The following is a 22,319-nucleotide window of genomic DNA, read 5'->3' on the forward strand; positions in this document are numbered from 1 at the left end:
ATCTACTGTAGGAGTATGATATACATCTAGATGAGATCTATCGATCCTAGCAAAGAAGTAGTCCTATGAATTTAAGAAGCTGAGTCTTTAAGTCTATGGTCATAGCAGTGTGATTGATAGAAAAGAATTTCTATGAGAATCTTATATGGACTCGAGTTGATTGAATCTATTATATAACCGATGATGAGATTTGATGATTTATCCATGACCTGCCATCTGATTGAGACTCACGATAAAGGGACTGTATCGTATGTTAACTGTACCTAAAGGTTCATCACCTTTTATTCTGTCGGATTGTCACTACATACTGTTAGGTGTCACTGGTGGATTGGGAGACCCACGAGCATCATCTTGATGATCGATGATCCTTGGTGGGCAGAGTTGGAATGGTTCCAACCCATTGAAAAGATTTCAATGATATTATGATAGAGATCATAATATATCTTACTACCAGACAAAATAAAACCTATGGGGTCACACACAAAGAAGTTTTTGACTGATCAGATAATTGAATTACGATTATGAATCATGATAGGATTTGATTATTAATTTGATTGATGATTGATCCAATACAAAAGTTGTATTAAGTAACTCGCAAAGAGTTAGTGAGTTATAGGATGATTAATTAGTAATTAGATTGCTAATTGGCTCGATTTGATTGAGCTATAGGGCTTGCATCAAGTCTAATTAAATTAGATTCAATTTGACTTAACATGTGTTTGATTTGATCAAGCTTAATTGGGTTATGAGATAACCAAATTACATGGGAGAATGATTCTTATTGAATTAGGATTTGAGTTTGACTTAATTCTAATTAAACTAGGATCTAATTAAGAGTGTTTGGGTTTCTATTTGGACTAAAAATTTTTTCTTCATGGGTGCATCAAATCTAATTGGATTATGATTAAATTGAGTTTGACTCAAGCACCAAGAAAGAGTCCAAAAGGACTAGGATTCATTCTCTAATTAGGTGACACCTAATTTAAATAGTTTGGACTCTAAATCAGATTTAGATTTTCATCTATTTGGGTCAAATCAATTTCTAATATGATTAAAATTGGTTAGAGTTTAAATTGATTTAAATCAGTCACTTAAAGAAAAGTCTCATGAAGTTAAAACTTCTTCCTTTCATGCGCCAACTAAGTCCCACGCCATACCAGATTTGAGCACCTATTTTTCTCCTTTTTTGCATGAGGTTATGTGTGTGAAAGAATTCACATTTCTCTCCTATTTTCGTGAGAAACCTGAGCACAAAAGGGTTGTTGTTGGGTAGCACAAAAAAGGCTAGAGTCCTAAGAGAATTGGACTCTTATCTTCTATTCAAAATCTAACTCCCCTTTGCCTATTTAAACATGAGTCATGAGGGACAGTGGGGGACCTGATATGGATCAGGTTTGACGCCAAAAGGAGAGGGTTTTGTGCATGAAAAAATCAAGAGAGAGAAAGGGATGGCGTGAAGGCCATGGGCGTGAGGTAAGATGGTCCATATCTCTTCTTTATTACAAACAACCAAACATTGGTTGTTAGGACACATTCTCTCCCATATTTTGTCCTAGTTTGGACATGGTTTCTCCTCTCCTCTTTGTCCAAAAGTTGGACAAAATACTTACATCTCTAGCATAGAGATTTGGTGCATGGGTTTAAGAAAGAAAAGAGAAGAAAGGGTTCTTCTCATGATCTCTAGGTAGAAATCATCATCTTCCTATTTCTTCTTCTTCTCTAAGAGTGTCTTGAGAGAAAAAAAATTTTCAACTGTCAAGATGCGATCTCTGCAAGGAAGCTAGTACTCCGATGAGATCAATAAGCTTCTGATCAAATCGAAATCTTATATGGATATCCGTAGAGGTCAGATACTTGTGCGGCTTCAAGGAACCTTCAGAAGACATCCATGATCATCAGTTCACAGTAAAAATCAACCCACGCCAAGATATGTTCTCTATTTATTTTTCTCTATTTGATTTCTGTATCTGAATCCTATCTCACATATGTCGATCCTTTTATGATTTTAAGATTTGATCTTATGCTTGCTTAGATTAAATTAGATTTAATCTGAAATTTTTAAATTTCGCTGCGTATTTATTTTCGAAAATTTTTGTATCTATGAAATCATGAAATTCTAACAAAATAATTATAATGAAATTTTTGATGGTTACAATAAAATATAGCACATAAGTTAATGCCACTAATTGACCACTATGCATGATGGCATCATGGACCATAACTCTCTATGGTAGTTATCGATAATCAAAATAACATATTCTTCCTCCTTTGTAAAGGGAGACTATAGAAAATCCTTCGGTAAATTTTTTTGGGACTTGAAAGACATTTTCTTGCTAAATTCTACCTTGATGTTCCCAAAGAGCTAACTGACTTAAGTATTAGAGGTCCTTCACTGAAAAATCTCTGATGATCAGACTTTTTTTGTAGATCTCAAGAGCACCCAGTCATCCTCGGATCACCGCCGACCATCAAGCTTCACTTTGGATCACCGGCGATCTAGCTATCCCTCCTTGGCTCGGAGTCTTGCAGTAACAATTACTATCAAGTAATTTTTTTATTTGAATCTAATGATTATGGAACAATTAAATTAGTAATCTCACTAATCATGATTTTTGAGTTATCCAACTTAATTATACAAGCTGTAGAATTAATTATCCAACTAACCATAATTTCTGTGTCACCTTTCAAATGGATTTTTAGCACTCAAAGAACTGTACAGTTTTGAGACATTTTATTTTATTTTATTTTTTGATGCTCTCGATTATATTCACGTAAGACTCGTTTGAATGAACTGTCTTAACAAAAAAAATAAAAAAATTGTAATTACATAATTAAGTCCTTTCCGAGCCTTCATGGCTCCGCTATTAGAAGAACAGTGTAATACAAAATGCACTCACTAGCCACCACCAGAGAACGATTGGGGTTTCCAGTGCAAAGCCTACTCCACCATGAGACTTTTATTAATCATACTACCATTAAAATCATTCTTGGGCAAGCTAAGGGGTGGGTAAAGTTATTCCGGAGCACGTTTAAAGTAAGGTAAGAAAAGTCATATAAGAGATCACAAAAGTCTCCCATTCCGACCTTTAAGCATGAGGAAATGCCTGGCCGAAGCCCATCTGGAGTGCCAGAAGTTGTGAAGATAAAAATTAAAATATTTGCAGAAGAAGAAAAACGAGAGAGAGAGAGAGAGAGGATTGTTCCTGGCATTCGGTATATTTCAAAAGTTAAATATACTAATGTACATGCTACACATATGGAAAATAATATAGGTTGATAAGGACTATACTAATACAGAAAAATATGGCAGACTAATACATGTTGTTATATGATTCTTAAGATCACTCTAATAAGATCATAATAAAAAAAAAATAATAATACAGACTGATACAAGATCATGCTAATAAATTAAATAGCTACAAGTTGAAAAAGTTAAAGGTTAGATCCTAACTTCCAATCTCTATATTTCTCAGTTCTAATCCTACGGAACTTAGTTTTAGATTGGGATATATTTAATCTAACCGAATCCAGTCTTAACTCAAGCAACATTCAAATTAAGCTGGATTATTTTTAGATCAGATTGGATTGAGCAATATTAATAAGATCGAGTCAAAATTTTCAGATATAAGAAATATTTTTGATGATTTTATTGCACTAATATTTATTTGGTTGAGGTAATTCGTATCCATCCATTCTAATAATACATATACAATTTTATAACTCAATGAAATGAAAAATATAATTATATAGATATATATAAAATATTAATCAAATTAAGTTAGGTTGAGATTTTACAAAATCTCAAATTTGGTGTGAGCCCAATGAAAGTTAAGCACTCGTGAAATCTAGGGTCTGTTTTTTTTGAGTAAATATTATGAAAAAATTGATCAACTTTTCCATCGATCAATTTATCCATATTCTTGTGATATTTGTTAAGTTACTTTTTCATGGATAGCATTTATCCATAAAATTGAAGGAAATCTTATCTACTTAGGAGATGATTAAATTATTTTTTCATTAATCGATAAAGTAGATATTTAATTTTATTTTGAAAATACTTATTTTTATTTTTAATATCTTTATTATTTAATATCTAATAATTTAATCATTTATTTTCTCCAAATTTAAAGTCGTATGAAGGATATTATAAATATATTGATAAATTTTAAGAACTTATCTAAAAAAAAGTAATATAAAAAAATATGGATAATAAATTTTGAAACCATTTCTCATGCATAAAAAAAAATAAATTATTTTTTAACCCAAATATTATCTAAAAAATATTTACTTAAAAATATGATTTTAGAACAAAGGACGGACCCTAAGGAAATCGGGTCAGCGAGGGTTATCCCATCCCACTCCAAGCCACCATAAGCCATAGAGCTTCCTCTTGGTCCACTGGAGACTTCGGTGGCTGGAGTACTGGAGCGAGGGATCTCTCAATGGCCGGATGAGCTCTGCTCTCCTCTTCGAACGGTCTCTACACCCTCACGTCACTCTCCTCCATTGACCTCCGGAGCAACAGCCTCATGGCTTCGCTGCCTCTCTTCTGTCGATGGAAGGCGGTGCCCATATCGTCATCCTCTTACTGTCGGAGCCACTTGCGGACCAAGGCGGAGGAGAAGGAGCCCTGAAGGGTAGAGCCTTTTGTCATCACGACCCCTCTTTACTACGTGAATATATATGTGAAAGAATAATGTCCTACAAGCCAATCGCATATGGGATACAATAGGGTATTTCTGTAATTTATCTTTCAAACTCATGTAATTGACATTAATATTATTAATAAATAGATATTTTTGATTCATTATATGCTGCATCTTATTGTTCTTAAGATTATAATGAACCCCATAGGTCTGGGCAATGATTTTAGGATCATGATAAGATTACACCAGTGAGACCTAAATCCTTAATAGCTCTGATCTAAAATATTCCTAGTCATTGATAATTAAGTCAGGGATCAATGATACGGTAAGACTGGCATGCCTATGTATGCTAAGAAATGAGGGTGGTTGATCTCACAATCACTTGTGTGGTGATACTAATATAAGGATATGGGTGTTCATTAGAGAATGAGTTCACTGAATTAACCTGCAAGAGAAGAATCAGATAGAGTCTTATTTACATATTAACTGATAATTCTCTAGTGAAAGTTGTATAAGTAATCCTTTGACTTGAGTCACCATAGTACCTTATGTATATAGATCCATATTTTGGTTCACTACCTAACTTGGTTCTCTGATCCTTATAAGGGGTATTCTAGATATGGTGAAGTATGTATGAAGATTATGAGTGATCAATAAGGGATTAGTTACTCCTAATAAGGAGAACGAACATCCTATATGATCTCATAGGATGGTGATTTTGAAAGTCTTTGGCCAAAGCAGAGTGATAATTAGAAAAAAATTTTTAATGTATCATGAACTGAATCATCACCTTTAGATCAAGATACATAAAGATAAGTGATTGGATTTGATATATTTTTATGTCCACAGCTCATCTAAGATGTTGTTTGACTGAAAGATTGAATTACACGAGAATTTGCCACTGAAGGATATTTTGATAATTTTTTATTAAAATTTTAAATTTTTTAGATAGTCAAAATATATTGATAGATGTCAATCTTGACTTGTGGGCTTGACAAAAATTAAAAAAAATTGATTTTGAAATCAATTTGGAAGAGTCCAAGTTGATTGAGACTCTTCGAGTGACCTAATCTTATCAGATTAGAATTATATCAAAAGTCGGATACACTGCTGGCTAGATTTGAAACTCAATGGATCACATACTTTAGGATTTAGTCTTGATCTGATTTAATTAAAATTTAATATAAATTTTATGGTTAATTTGATATGCTAGCACATTGTATTAACCTAAGTTCCCAAATTGGTTTGATTCAAAGTGTTTGAGCTAACCTAGACCAGTTGGCTTTGACCTAATAGCATTGGGTCAATTTAGATTGGATCTTTATCCAACTTGGATCAATTTCAAGTGGAGAAGGACTCCTCCACATTCACCAAAATCCATAAAAAAATATAATTGCCGCCCACCTCAAATTAGCGTGAGAAATAAAGAGTCTTCTTAAAGAAGGCTCTTTATTAAACACGTTGCCTTAAAAGATAAATCAGAAATCCTATGTTTTGATGTAAAAAATTAATAAAATTTTTATGGCACATAGAAAAGGAAGAGTCATTCTACTCCAAGTATCTGAATTATCAAAAAATTTACTCAGTGGATTTATTTGGCATATGAGAAATTGGAGCGCCAAAAGTTGGCACCCCTTCATCCCATGTGACATCCCCTGGTCCCCTATTTATAAGGGATGCCCCAGATGGCTTCTGATAGAGATTTTTGGGAGAGAGAAGGGATATGAAAATCATAAAAAAAATTTGAAAAAATTTAAAAAAAAAGAGGAGAATTTGAGTGGCAAAAGTTGCTACAAGAGTGGTGAGATTTTCAGCAAGTGTTGCTGGAGTGCCCTAGGATTTGGTTTTTCCATATATTAAGTCAAAAATTAAATATTAGGTTGTATGATATCTGAAGAGTGTCTTCTTGGTATCATTTTGGTGATAAGATCAAAAGCAACTGAGCTTTGATGCGATCGTGACACAAATTTGAAACCAGTAGTGTTCTTGAGAAGACAAAGCTGCGGCTGCGCACCGATTGGGAAGGATCTTAGCCAACTTCTGTGTGGATCACCATTGGAGGACTTCTATCCTGGGGTCTTGTGGAGAATACCAATATGTCACTTTTTTATTTTGATTAAAGTATAATATTCTATCTTTTTGTATGCTTGAATTTGCTTTGATCATGTTTGGTAAGGTGATTCTAGGATTTTGGGTTCGACTCGATAGTTTTATTTGTTAAAGCTATTGATTTGTGTATTTTAAAAAATTTTAAAAATTATTTTTCACTGCGTGGTCGGAACTCAATAGTAGTATCAGAGCCACCTTTGTCTGATTCGATCAAATAAGTACAATATAGTAGGTTAGAATTATTCTTGTTCATATCCTGCCAAAAATGTAGTATTATTTTTGCATCGATTCTTCAAACTCAAAAAAATATTTTTGACTTTTTATGAATCATGATTCTAAATTTTAATTATTAAATTATAAATTTATAATTATTTAAAATTTTATTATTATAATTGCATGATGATTAAATCGATGTATAGCTAATAAGGGTGTTATGCATGTCTAATTAGATTAGAGTATGTTATATTATATGAATTTGTTAGTCATATTTTATGACTTTGGTTGCATCCTTATATATCTTTTGGCATGATAATATGATTACTATTTTGAATAGTAGAAGCATATAAATTTGCATAATTTGTAGTGTATATTTTATGTACTTATATAGTTAGGATGTGTCGAGAACAGTTTAAAGTTTCTCGTAAAATTATATTAAGTTGTAATGTCGGAATTCACTTTTAAATCAAGAGTCAAATTCTTAAGATCAATTGGTGTCAAAAAAAATATGAAAGATAGTTTTCTAATTAGGTCCGTATACTGGCCTGGCCAACTCTGTTGGTGTCTAGAAAAGCTATGGGGAGCCTCCCACCTACTTACCTGGCCAATTTGATCTTTTTGAATTTCAGACAGATTGATTAGTGATGTAGACATTACAAGGGCCTTCCTTCAAACTTGGTTAATAGAGTATGTCAAGATCTTAGTGAGCTTGTTGTGCTATCCATAAGGCGTATTATAAAAATTGATATGATGTTGATCAAGTGCATATTGATGCTTATGCATATTTGAATAGTTTTGCTTTATTGTACTATTTACAAGGATACTATTGTTTAAGTATGACTATATGGATTGAAGGATCAACTTAACTAGAACACTATAGTTTGTTGTGCTATCCACAAGACATATATGATCTAGAGACCAGAATAAAAGATGTTGAGAATTGTAAAGGTATAATTAGTAAAGAGTTACTACTCTTGAACTCATGAATACTTATTGTGCTATCCACAAGGTGTTTGTGAGGAATAGGATCTCGACCCCACTAAAAAATATTAGTATGTTTCTCGACTTTCATATTTGAGGGCTATAAGTTTGATAAAATAGTGGAAGACACAATTAGATAAAAGTCTTAGTTAGTTGTGAATATCTTCATAAGTTATTCGCTTATATTATGTTCTTATCATTGTAGATTAACTACACTTATGGTATCCTCACTATCCCTTAGAGGTATCCTAGATACTAACAAGTTGATCAGATTCAACTATGTCGACTGATTAAGAAACTTAAGAATTATTCTCATTCAGGAGAAAGTCTCCTACATTATGGATACACCTGCTCCAGATTCTCTTAGAGAAGATGCTTTCGAGGAGGAAAGGACCACATACAAAATGTGAAAAGATGACAGTGTGACTGTCAAATGTATCATGCTTGTCTCCATGAGCAATGAGCTCCAGAGACAGTATGAGGACATGGATGTTTCTCTATTCTCCTTAATCTTAAGGAGTTATATGGGAAGTAAAGTCGAACTGTTCGATATGAGATATCAAAGCAGTTGTTCCGTGCTCGTATGACTGAAGGCTCTTCTGTGCAAACGCATGTCCTAAAGATGATTGATTTGATCACTCGTCTGGGACAGCTGAGTTTTGTCATGGATGGTGAACTGAGCCAGAATTTGATCTTGCAATCTCTCTCTGACTCATTTTCTCAGTTTGTCATTAATTATCATATGAACAAACTGAACATCAGCTTGTCTGAGCTGCTGAATATGTTGAAAATAGTAGAGAGCCATTTCAAGGATAAAAAGACTCAGGTTCTTCATGTTGATAAGATCAGCAAAAAGAAGGCGAAGAAGGGTTCTAAGAAAAAGCTGAACCCTAAGATTGGCATCTTCAAGAAGAAGGTGAAGAAGGTCTCCGCCAAAGGTACTTGTTATCACTGTGGCAAAGAAGATCTTTGGAAGAGAAATTACAAGGAATACCTTGCAACCGTGAAATCAACAAATATTGCTAAAGGTTTGTATATGATACAAACTAATTTATCATTAAGTACTTCAATATTAGATTCTTGGATATTGGATATCGTCTGTGGTTCACACCTTTGCAAATCGTTGTAGGGTCTATAGAAATAAGAAATCTGAATAAAGGTGACTTCAAGCTGTTCGACATAAGTGGAGAGTCCATTCAAGCCGAAGTCGTAGGAACCAGGGTTTTGAAGTTACCTTCAAAAAAAAATTTGGAACTAAAAACCTGTTATTACATTCTAAATATTATTAGAAATATTATTTCTGTACCATTATTATTGGAACAAGATTTTGAAATAATTACAAAGAATAATGATTATTCTATATATTTTTCTAATGAATATTATGGAAGTGCTTTTATTGATAATGGTCTAATATTTCTTTCACTTAATGATAATGTGCTTCATATTGATAATATGAAGAAAAAAAAGAGAGAGAATGTGAATGTCACATACCTTTGGCACTGTCGACTTGGCCATATAAATGAGTCAAAGATCAACAAGTTATACAAAGATAATTTTTTTGATCCTTATGATTATGAATCATATGAAACTTGTGAATCTTGTCTCATGAGAAAAATAACTAAGACTCCATTTACTGGACATGGAGATCGGGTGAGTGACATTTTGGACCTTGTATATACTGATGTGTATGGTCCAATGTCGATTCAAGCTAGAGGTGAATACTCTTACTTCATCACCTTTACTGATGATATATCTAGGTTTGGATATATGTATTTAATGAAATATAAATTTGAAGCCTTTGACAAATTTAAAGAGTATCAAAGAATGGTCGAGAAACAAACTGGTAAAAGTATTAAAGCTCTTCGATCGGATCGAGAAGAGAATACTTGTCTAGTGAGTTCCTCATTATTTGAAATAAAATGGTATACTTTTTCAATAGACACCCCCTTATACTCCATAATTAAATAGAATTGTGGAAAGGAGAAATCACATCCTATTAGATATGGTGAAGTCCATGATGTGTTTCATGGATCTTCCATTATCCTTTTGGAGATACGCCTCAAGGCTGCAGTGTATATTTTAAATAAAATACCTTCGAAATCTGTTTCTAGCACTCCATATGAAATATAGAAAGAAAAAAGATCCAATCTTAAGCATCTTAAGATTTGGGACTGCTCAGCTTATGTGAAAAATATTGATGGACATAAGCGGGATGCTAGATCAAAAAAATATAGGTTTGTAGATTATCCCAAGAAGAGTATAGAATACTACTTCTATAATCCTACTCAACAAGGATATTTGTTGGTAAGCATGCCATTTTATTGAAGAAAGAGTTTATCCAAGAAGGAGGCAATGGGAGATCTGTTGAACTTAAGGAAGTTCAAAACTTACAATCCATCCAAGTTTCACCAGATGGTTCTCAACTAGATGTGCCTATTGTTGAGGCATAGCCACTACACACATCTCCTCTCCGAAGGTCGAGTAGAGTACGTAGTGTACCACTCAGGTATGGGTTTGTCATTGAGAATGATAATACAACTCACATCATTGAGAATGATGAGCCTACGATCTATTTGGAAGCTGTCATGAGTAGTGACTCTGACAAGTGGCTCAATGCTATGAAATTCGAAATGAACTCCCTGTATGCCAACCAAGTTTGGACGTTGATTGATGCGCTTGAGGGTGTGATCCCAATAGGCTGCAAATAGATTTTCAAAAAGAAGATTGGAGTAGATGGCCAGATAAAGACCTATAAGGCCAAGTTTGTGGCAAAAGATTTCAGACAAAAATAAGGTATTGATTATGAAAAATCTTTTGTCGGTAGCCATGCTCAAGTCTATTCGGATAATGCTTGCTATTGCAGCATACCATGATTATGAGATCTGGTTGATGGATATCAAGACTGTCTTCCTCAATGAAAATCTTGAGAAAGAAGTCTATATGATCAACCAGAGAGATTTATCTTAAGTGGGAGAGCAAATCAGATATGTAAGCTGAATAGATCTGTATATGAATTAAAGAAAGCATCGAGGAGCTGGAACATCCATTTTGATGAGACAGTCAAATCGTCTGGCTTCATCAAAAATATGGATGAACCTTATGTGTACAAGAAGATTAGTGGGAGTGCTATTGTCTTCTTGATCTTGTATATAGATACATGCTACTCATTGGGAATGATATCCCGATGTTGCAATCGATCAAGACTTGGCTATCAAAAAATTTTTCATGAAAGACTTGGGTGAAGCATCCTATATACTTGGTATAAAGATCTATAGGGATAGATCGAAAAGGATACTAGGCTTATCCCAGTCTAGGTACATTAATCTTGTGTTGAAGAGGTTCAACATGGAGGAAAGTAAAAGAGGTTACTTGCCCATAGGTCATGGCATACAACTCTCTAAGAAGATATCTCCTAAGACACCTGAAGAGAGAAATAGAATGAGTTCTATTTCTTATGCTTCGATAGTAGGATCAATAATGTATGCTATGTTATGTATCAAACCTGATGTGGCTTATACCTTGGGCATTGTAAGCAAATTTCAGACTGATCTCAGAGAGGATCATTGAAAAGCTGTAAAAAATATACTCAAGTACTTGAGAAGAACTAGAGATATTTTTCTTATATATGGTGGATTTGATTTAAAACTGAAAGGTTATACCGATTTTAGTTTTCAATCTGATCCAGATGATAGCAAGTCGATATCTGATATGTATTCACCTTATATGGTGGTGCAGTAAGTTGAAAAATTTCAAACAGCAAACTGTTGCTGACTCGATCACTGAGGCTGAGTATATTGCTGCAAGTGAGGCTGCTAAGGAAGCCATCTGGATGAAGAAATTCATCACAAGTTGGGTGTAGTTTCAGAATTGAACAATCAGTGCCTCTTTATTGTGATAATACTGAAGCAGTTGCTCAAGCCAAAGAACCAAGGTCTCATTATAAATCCAAGCACATCCTAAGATGGTTCCACTTCGTTCGGGAGATTGTCAAAAGACGCGATGTGATCGTGGAGTGAGTTGACATCAAGAATAATATAGCGATCCATTCACTAAGGCCATATCAATGCAGCAGTTTGACCACCACCTTGATAGCATGGGTATCAAGTATAGAGGCGATTGGCTTTAGTGCAAGTGAGAGATTGAAAGAATAATGCCCTACAAGCCAATCACATATGGGATGCGATATGATATTTTTTGTAATTTATCTTTCAAACTCATATAATTGATATTAATATTATTAATAAATAGGTATTTTTGATTCATTATATATACTATGCTATCATAATGAATCCCATAGGTTTGGATAATGGTTTTAGGGTCGTGATGAGATCACACCAGTGAAACCTAAATTCTTGATAGTCCTGATCTAAAATATTCTTAGTCATTGGTACATTAAGTCGGAATTAATAATACTGATAAGACTGACATTCCTATGTATGCTCAGAAATGAGGGTGGTTGATCTCACAATCACTTGTGTGGTGATACTAATACAAGGATATGGGTACTCATTAGAGAATGAGTTTACTGAATTGACCTGTGAGAGAATAATCAGATGGAGTCTTATTTATATGTTAACTGATAATTCTCTAGTGGGAGTTGTGTAAGTGATCTTTTGACCTGAGATCACCATGGTATCTTATGTACTTGGATCTATATTTTGGTTCACTACTAATTTAATTCTCTGATCTTTGTGAGGGGTGTTCTACATATAGTGAAGTGTGCATAGAGATTGTGAGTAATCAATAAGGGATCAGTCACTCCTAATAAGAAGAGCGAACGTCCTATGTGATCTCTTAGGACGGTGATTCTGAAAGTCTTTGGCCAAAATAGGATGATAATTAGAAAAAAAATTTTAATGTATCATCAATTGAATCATCACCTTCAGATCGAGATACATAAAGATAAGTGATTGGGTTTGACATATTTTTATACCCACAGCTTATTTGAGATGTTATTTGACTGAAGGATTGAATTATACGGGAACTTGCTACTAAAGGATATTTTAGTAGTTTTTTATCAGAATTTCAAATCTTTCGAATAGTCATGATATGTTGCTAGACATCAATCTTAACTTGTGCACTTGACAAAAATTAAAAAAAATTGATTCTGGAATCAATTTGGAAGAGTCCAAGTTGATTGGGACTCTGTGGGTGACCTAATCTTATTGGATTAGGATTACGTCGAAAGTCCGGATCCATTGCTGACTAGATTTGAAACCCAATGGGTCACACACTTTGAAATTTAATTTTGGTTTGATTTAATTAGAGTTTAATATAAATTTTATGGGTTAATTTGATATGCTAGCATATTGTATTAATCCAAGTTTCCAAATTAGTTTGGTTCAAAGTGTTTGAGCTAACCTAGACCAGTTAGCTTTGACCTAATGGGATTGGGTCAATTTGGATTGGATCCTTATCCAACTTAGATCAGTTTCAAGTGGAAGACTCCTCCACGTTCATCAAAAGTCATGAAAAAACATAATTGCCGCCACCTCAAATCAGCATAAGAATTAAAGAGTCCTTCTTAAAGAAGGCTCTTTATTAAACGCGTTGCCTTAAAAGATAAATCAGAAATCCTATATTTTGATGTCAAAAATTAATGAAATTTTTATGGCACATAGAGAAGGAAGATTCTGCTCTAAGTATCTGAATCACCAAAAAATTCACTCGATAAATTTATTTGGCATGTGGGAAGTTGGAGCACCAAAAGATGGCACCCCTTAATCCCATATGATGTCCCCTAGTCCCCTATTAATAGGGGACGTCCCAGATGGCTTCTGATAGAGATTTTTGGGTGAGCCAGAAAGAAGGGATGTGAAAATCATAGAAAAAAAATATAAAAAAAATTTTAAAAAAAGAGAAGAATTTGAGTGGCAAAAATTGCTATAAGGGTGGTGAGATTTTTAGCAAGTGTTGCTGGAGTGTCCTAGGATTTGATTTTTTCATATGTTGGAGTCAAAAATTAAATCCTAGGTTATGTGACATCTGAAGAGTGTCTTCTTGGTGTCGTTTTGGTGACAAGATTAAAAGAAACTGGGCTTTAGTACGATCGTGACGCAAGTTTGAAATCGGTAGTATTCTTGAGAAGATAAGGCTGTGGCTGCGCACCGGTTGGGAAGGACCTTGGCCAACTTCCGTGTGAATCACCATTGGAGGACTTCTATCTTGGGGTCTTGTGAAGAACACCAATGTGCCACGTTTCTATTTTGATTAAAATATAATATTTTATCTCTTTTTATGCTTGAATTTGCTTTGATCGTGTTTGACAAGGTGATTCTAGGATTTTGGGTTCGGCTTGATAGTTTTATTTGATAAAGCTATTGATTTATGTTTTTAAAAAATTTTAAAAATCACTTTTTGCTGCATGGCCGAAATCCAACACATGGGCAGTGCGCCTATACCACCATTGCCGTCGATGCCATCGCCCGGTTTCAGGTTTGCTTCCCAATTCGTCACTCTCGTTCTCTTCTGGATTGAAGTTCCTTGTCTTCGGTTTTGGGACATATTTTGTTCATTTTCAATTAATTTGTGGTCCAAATCAGATAAAGGTGGTATTTTGTTCATGCTAAAGGAAGAAAAACTCAGTTTTGGCTGACTTTGTATATTTTGTTCTCACAAACTTGCTAGCGGTCACTATTCTCATAAAATTTGGCCCAACTTCTACTTAGAGTTAATAATGATGCTTTTATTCTCTTACATAAATCATTTTTTTTTAGAATATCAAGCGAATGTGGTTAAATCACAGATTAAAAGGACGAAAAAGATTTGTTTTTCTATTTTCACAAATTCATGCTAGAGTGGATAATTTCATTAACCACCCCCCACCTTCTTTTTTTTTTTTTTTTTTTTTTGAGCTTTTCCAATGCTATTCTTTTTGCACCAGAGGCTGCTAGAGAAGAAGGTGATATTCATTACAGGGACAGATGAACATGGAGAGAAAATTGCTGCGGCTGCAGAGGCTAGTGGGAAGAATCCTAGCGAGCACTGTGACATTGTTTCGCATGCTTACCAGATGCTCTGGAAAGAAGTATGTTCCATACTCTCTTTTAAGTGTTTACGTTTTCAAGTGCTTTATGTTTTTTAGTTATTGGCTGAACCGATAGAATTCATGCTGAGGATTTACTGTTTATAGTATGAGCAGGATGAGCATTACCTTCCATTTTGCTCATTGATGGCAGCTAGACGTTGAATATGACAAATTCATTCGAACTACTGATTCAAGGCCTTATGGATATATGGCTATATGGCATCAGTTCATGATTTTGACCATCAGCAAGCCAAAGATCACAAAAGCCAGCACTCCTAAGTGTACTAGTCAGTGGTTAACTAACATGTATTCTAACTCACATATATTTATGTGTATGTGTGTGTGTGCATCATAGTTTTTCTATAAAGATAATGACACACTAAACGAAATGCTTTTCTGCAAAGACAGTGATGCATTAAACAAAACTCTAATTTATCCCCGGAAAAAGTAGACCCGCTCAAAAATTGTGATTCTTGCTGTTTAGCAGCACTCTGAAACACTAAATAGATTGCAGGTACAAAAGCAAGCTTTTCCAGGAAACTATCCAACGACTGAAGATTAGGACTGCAAACAAACCGAGTTGATCACAACCTACTTGGGTTCAGCTCAACAAAAGCTCATTTGACTTTGGCTCAGCTACCAAATGAGTTGATCTCAGAGAGCTTCTAAGGCTTGGCTCATAAATGAGCCAAGCCTGAACATGAGTGATTTGAAAATATAAGGTAGAGCCAGGCTCGAGCAGCTTTTCCAAACTATAGAGCCGAGCTTGAACAGCCTGCTACTCGACTTGGCTTGGCTCATTCCTACTGAAAATGTTATTAACTTTTGATTCTATCATAGAAAGAAGAGGTAGGTTACCATTGTAAGGTGAAGTAGCTTAAGTATTTAGAAAATAGCTAGAGATATTTTGTCTAAGATTTCGTCTATAGATTCTGTGTAATTTCACGAGGAACACTGTTTAAAGTAAAAAAATGCACCTGCTCATTATTTTTCACTCTTGTCAAAATGTACTTCTACTAGCTCCATACACCCATTACGATGATGCTTCATCATGCTATTCTTCTTTGAATATTTGTTTTGCTCTCAACTGCTTTTACCAATATGTCTTTAATCATCTGTTTGTGTAATACATACAGGATGAAAAAGAATTGCTTGAAAATAATATATGCCCCATGCACTTGAAGCCTTGTGTACGACGAAAGGAGGATAACTACTTTTTTGCTCTATCAAACTATCAACAAATGCTGGAAGAGTTTTTAATACAAAATCCAGATTTTGTGAAGGCTTCGTTTCGCTTGAATGAGGTGAGGTGTTAATAGCCATCCAATCTTTGGATTGGTTAAAGTTGTGGCTTTAGCTTTTAGTGCATTTTTTTTTTTGAATATGGTGATAATTTTTAAATAAATTTGTGAGTTTTATGTTAAATTTTTAGTTTATATAATACTTCAGTCTGTCGGGATAATTGGCTTCATATTTCATCGTCAGCACTAAATGCAGAAGTTTATGGTACATGCATGATGGCTTCAGGATTTCTTAAATATGAGAGCTTAATTTAATTATAATTCTTGCTCTAAAACTAATTTTTTGTTGTTCAGATATTTAGGTTCAGACTTCAATGAAATATAGTTCATGACTCTGTGACATATACATGGCAATTTTCTTGTAACTATGGTTACCACCATAAATAATAGAACCAACAAATGATGTTCTTATCGATTGTTGCAACCTGTTTGCATTCTTTGTAACACCCAGCCCAATTGGGCCCTGAATCAAACCTATATGAGGAAAAAAAAAATTTTGGAAGAAGACTCATGTTGGAGTCTTCTTCTTCTTCCCTGTGTCCGATTGGGAGGAGAATTTCTAGGGCCACAAGGAATCCTAGGAAGATCTCTATAAAATTCCCCTTTCCTTCTCCATGGCTAGCCACGACGAGCACCGGATTTCTACTTTTATTTTTCTTGAACTTTTTCGTTGAAACTGCGGATGTCCTCATCGTGTTCATCTCAAATACTCACCGAAGACCTCTCCGGAGTTGGAGATAAGCTCTTCTCCTCTTTCCCCTCTTCCTTCTCCTCCTTTCCACGGCATGGTGCACCCTCGCCGGCCGTCGAGCTCGTTGGAAAATCCATGAAAAGGTTAAACTTCTGTTTTGCTCTATTTCGGCCAGACCCTTTCCTCCTCTTTTTCGGCCACAAGCGCCGCCGTTTGCGGCATCTCATCCCTAGGATAGGACCTCATCTCTCTACCCCCTTCCTTGAGAGGTTTTGGCCACCAGCGACCGGCCAATGATCGGAAAACTAGAGAGAGGTGTAGTACCTATTTTTTCGATTGTTTCTTGATTTCTCGCCAGTCGAACCTCGCCATCGGCCTTCCTTGCTCTGTCGCCATCGACTAGATGCCGCCACCCCTCGCCGGAGCCGAGCCATCGAGCCTTTCTCTGGTCTTCCCCTGTTCGGCTAAGGAAGAGGAAAGAAAGAAGAAAACGAAAAGGGAAGAAGAGAAAGAAGAAAAGAAAGAAAAAGAGAAAAAAAATAGAAAAAGAAAGAAAGAAAAAGTGAGAATTTTTTCTCTCCTCTCTCTCTTTTTTCTCTCTTTCCTCTCTCCTCTCTTTACCTTCTCTCTCCATCTTCTCTCTAGATTCTCTTTATTTTCTCTCTCTAGACCTTTTCTCTCTTTTTATGAATTTTATCTCTCTAGGATCATTCTCTCTCTTTGATTGCATCACGGATCCTAGGATAAATTTGAGATAAAAATATGATAACCTGAGATTGCTCCAAAATTCGTGCAGTAGATTAAAAATTTATAACATCGATCATGATTAATTCATATTGAGTCACCTTGATATGATCTCTAATAATCTTGATCATGATTATCTTATTTGAAAGATACGAAGATTCTCTATCCACTTTCTCTCTCTACTTTCTCTCTCTAAAATTTTCTCTCTCTTCATGGATTTTTTTCTTTCTAGAAGTCTTGTGGATCAGTGGAGGGTCCAGATACTTAGACAAATCCCAATTTTGGTTAATCTTAGGAGAGATCTTGAATTTATAGGATCGTTTATCCGTAATTTCTCCATATATGATTTTTATGTTTAACTCTGATTATGTAAAGATGTATTTATTATACAAGAAGATATGGAGCAAAATATCTTGATTTCGGATACATAGATTGAGGAGCTCATTAATTTCTGTATTTGGATAAGTCACCGGTAAAGGTAAGAATCCCTGTACATGATCACCATTATATATATGCTATTTTAACGTTGATCTTGTATCATTGGTTTTGCATCATCGAATTTGAGATCGATGAATTTATTATATCTGAGATACTGTTATTTGATTTTGAGTATGAGTATGTTATGTCAATATATATGTATCAGAGATTGATGGCATGATTATATGTATATGACATATCTAAATTGGTCATAATGTAAGTCAGAATTGATTGATGAAATCAACACATAATGATTAAATGAAAAAGAGAGATATGGTATGTACTAGCTTTGTCATGTGAACAGCCCGCCAGGAGCTTATGCTTGGAATAGCCCGCCAGAAGCTTATGCTGGGACAGCCCCCACTGGCTTATAGGTAGATCAGCCGGTCAGAGCTCATACCTGGGATAGTCGCCAGGAGCTTATACTTGGATAGTCTCTCACAGGCTTTCGTACGTTGGACAGCCGGCCAAGAGCTAATCCTGAGACAGTCTTGAAAGATTTTTAAGTGAAAATTGATTCGGATGATGACTGAGGTATATACTTGGTTAGTCCAAAGTCAGAAAGAAAAATTAAAAAAATCATGTGATTGTGAAAAGAGAAATGAAAGAGAAGACATGAAACAATCGTTGAACAAAAGTATTTCACCCATTAACAATGATGATGCATCTCTTTTGACAAGACAGATAATTTATAATGTTTGCATTATTCCAAATATTGAACATGAAATTTTATATTTTATTGCTTATTCTTTTTTTTAGATTATATTATTATATCAGTATGATATGAAAATTCTTATTGGGCTATAAAGCTTACACCCCTTCATCTTTTTTTTTCTTTTCAGAGTTACAGGATGCTCATGAATGGCTATGGTATGGATGTGCGAGTGAGCGGATGCATAAATAGAAAATTATTGATATCTGATCAGAGGATTGAAGAAATTTAATTTGTAATTATGCAAGTTTTACTAATTATTATTGAAATTAGATATTATGGATGTTGAGGTTGTAACAAATTTTTTTGGCCTTGCATATTCTTTAGGGCTTGCTCTAAAGAGTGTGCGGCCATCACGTATCCGATCTAGGTATTGGGTTCGGGCGTAACATTCTTAAAACTTAAATTCATGAAAACCTCTCTTTGAATAATGTTCATAGTCAATCATTCAAAAGTCTATGATCTATCATATTGGCTGATCCAAGGTGTAATAAACCAGGGTTGGTGTCCTTATCACTGTCTTTTAGTTTATGATTGCATTTTCTGACAGAGATATTATTTTAGGTGCACAGCTGGATTAAGAGTGGGTTGAAAGATTTCTCTATATCCTGCTCATCTGTGGACTGGGGCATAACCGTGCCAAATGACAGTAGCCAAACTATTTATGTCTGGTTTGATGCTTTATTGGGGTAAAATCATCCTTCCACTTATCTCTTGCTTAATTTTGTAGTCTGCATGCATGCAGACTTTTCTTTAATAATATATATATATATATATAGTCTCTAGATGTTTCAGTTCATCATTTCACAATAGTGGTAAAAGCCTAGCCAAAGCTGAGTGCATGATGGCTTCTTGGTGCATTGTGCCCGGTTTCCACCATTACACTTATATTTTTGCTTGAGGAGTTGTCTCTCAAATGTTTTTCACATATTCTCTCCCATATTGTGTGATCCCAGTGGGGCTGAATGCCTGGAAAATTAGACATGAACATCTTTTTTTGATCCCGAAGTACAACTTCCTAAAGGTTCTTAATGTTTTAAAATGTCAGTGTATGCCGCTTTTTTTGTTGTATTTTTGGTTATTTGGCCAATTTTAATGTTGAAGAAGAAAATCTAATAGTTCAGCACCAATCTGCTGGGTCTACATGCAGAGGTTTTAGATATAAACTTCATGTTTCTGTTTTCTTCATCAATTTGTAATTTTGACTTTTAAAAAATTCAGTTTTTCAAGGAGGTTTTTGGCTGTTAAAACATGAAAGTTAAAAAAGGAAAAAAGATTGAACATAAGGAGAGAAAATGTGAATTAAATTATTTTTTTAATCAAAGAAGTTTTTTTTTCTTTTTTTTTTTGATTTTAAGACCATTTTGTGATTTCATCAAACAATAAGCACACCACATTACAAACTATAATTATTAATTTCAGAAAATACAAGATATCACGATTTCTATTACATCCAAACACACCCTAAAAGTCTTAGAATTTAGCTTCTTATGGTCACACTGTACTTGAGGTATGCATATTTTTTTTAAAGGTCTTAAGACATTGTTTTGCCTTCCCCCGCCCTTTTCTTCCAAGAGTTTTTAAAATTTCTTAGTTATGCTATTTGAATTTTGAAAACCAAAGTTAAGGTTTGCTCAGAATTAACTTTGGATCTGTATTGCAACATTGGGGTTGTGAATTCACCAACTTACCTGCTAAGCTAAAGTTCTTTTCAGAATATTTGCAGTGCTCAATTCTGTTGTCTACCATAACCATCACCTACTACCCTGACATTTTTAGATTTCTTTGTAAATTCTTTTTCACTATTTATCTCCTATCCAAAGTTAAATAATCTTTGCAATCGAGTACTTTTCCCTTTTTTGTGACTTCCTTTGATTCTTCTTCATTGTCTTCTCTTTTATCCTTTCAATAAAAAACCAAGTGCTCTTGCTCATTAGATCACTGCCTCCAACTGATTTCCCATTACTTAATCCTTGTTTTGACTTCTTAATTTTGTAATATTTGTATATACACAATGTGTCCAACCTTCATGCAGGTATATTTCAGCACTATTAGAGGATGGAGAGAAACCAAGTTTACAGCAAGCTGTTAGTGCTGGTTGGCCTGCTTGATTACATTAAATAGGAAAGGTATACTATATAGCTATTTGGTCCCTATTCTATTGTTGAAAAGCATTCTTGGTTCTACATAATTATAGAAGGATAGGGTATTGCATACACACTCAATGTGCTGGCCATTCATGCCGTTCCATTCTTGTGCATATGTGTGCAATCTATTCTGGGTGCATCACGTTGGGAACTTGGGATGCTAATTCATAGTTAGTAATTTTTTTGAAAAATAAGAGCTAATTCACACTTAAATCCATAGTTAAGGATTGTTATACAGTTCTCCATTTAGGTGCCTATTGTTACTTATTAGATGTGATCGTGTGATGCATGGATATCAGAAAACTATAAAAGCCTGGGTGTAGTAAAATGCCCAAGTTCTTTTGAAAGATTGCAAGTATAATTATCACAAAGAATGAGGTAATGCTATACTATCTTTATTATTATTATTATTATTTTCTAAAATTATATTTGATGTCTAACAGTATCATAAGTCAACATGACTTGTAGTTCTAGAAGCTGTCATAAGTCACACCTTAATTGTGCATCCATCACCTTGCTGCCTTCATCTGTCATTCTTTTTGTTTTGCATCTCTTTGAACCTTTATCACCCTGGTGTGGTTGCTATACTACCTTTTCTCCTTCTTTTTGTGTATCCCTAAGAAATTTTTTCATTTGCCCTTGAAAGAAAGATGCCATGAAGGCTCTGTTAATTATGCAAGTAATTAGATGTGATTTAGGTGTTAAATGTTACCCTTTGAGATCTTTTGGTTTTCTAGGGTTGAGATCTGGAAGATATATATAAAAGGTGCGCATACATCTGCACTTACATGTTTTATGCACTATATATTACACCAGATAGAGACAAATCCACTGTTTTCTGCTAAAAGGTAGTTAACTTTCGATGTTCAATTGCATTTATTCACACTCTCCTTTCATCAATTAATAAGCTTGTCAGAGTACCTGGTCTCTCACTTTGGATGGTATCTAAGTTTCATTCAGTGCCTTTTTCCAGAACTTAAAGTTCATACATTTCTTATTTTCAATGGATAAAGGGAAGCTCTTATTTCCTGTTTTACATCTGCATCTTACGATTTCATGGAATTTATTGGCCAGCAATGTTGATGTCAGCAGGACTGAAACATGGTCTTTGGTCATGATTCTTGACAAAGGTATGGATGATCCATCTTTTTGACTTTTATTAGAGTTTTGTAAACCATAGAGCACCCCAATTTTGGTTAAAATTTAAATATTGAGAGACCACGATGTTATAATTTTCTCAAACAAATTGTTGGCCACTTATGATTCAG

The 22,319-nt window shown here is 34.5% G+C and overlaps 1 pseudogene; it reads left to right on the forward strand.

Annotated features, from left to right (window-relative positions):
* The first annotated feature begins 4,442 nt into the window (after positions 1-4,442).
* LOC105056161 (methionine--tRNA ligase, chloroplastic/mitochondrial-like) overlaps positions 4,443-22,319 on the forward strand; it is a 31,013-nt pseudogene continuing 13,136 nt past the window's right edge.

The sequence above is a fragment of the Elaeis guineensis genome, chromosome 13 (genome assembly GCF_000442705.2).
Source record: "Elaeis guineensis isolate ETL-2024a chromosome 13, EG11, whole genome shotgun sequence".
NCBI lineage: Eukaryota > Viridiplantae > Streptophyta > Magnoliopsida > Arecales > Arecaceae > Elaeis > Elaeis guineensis.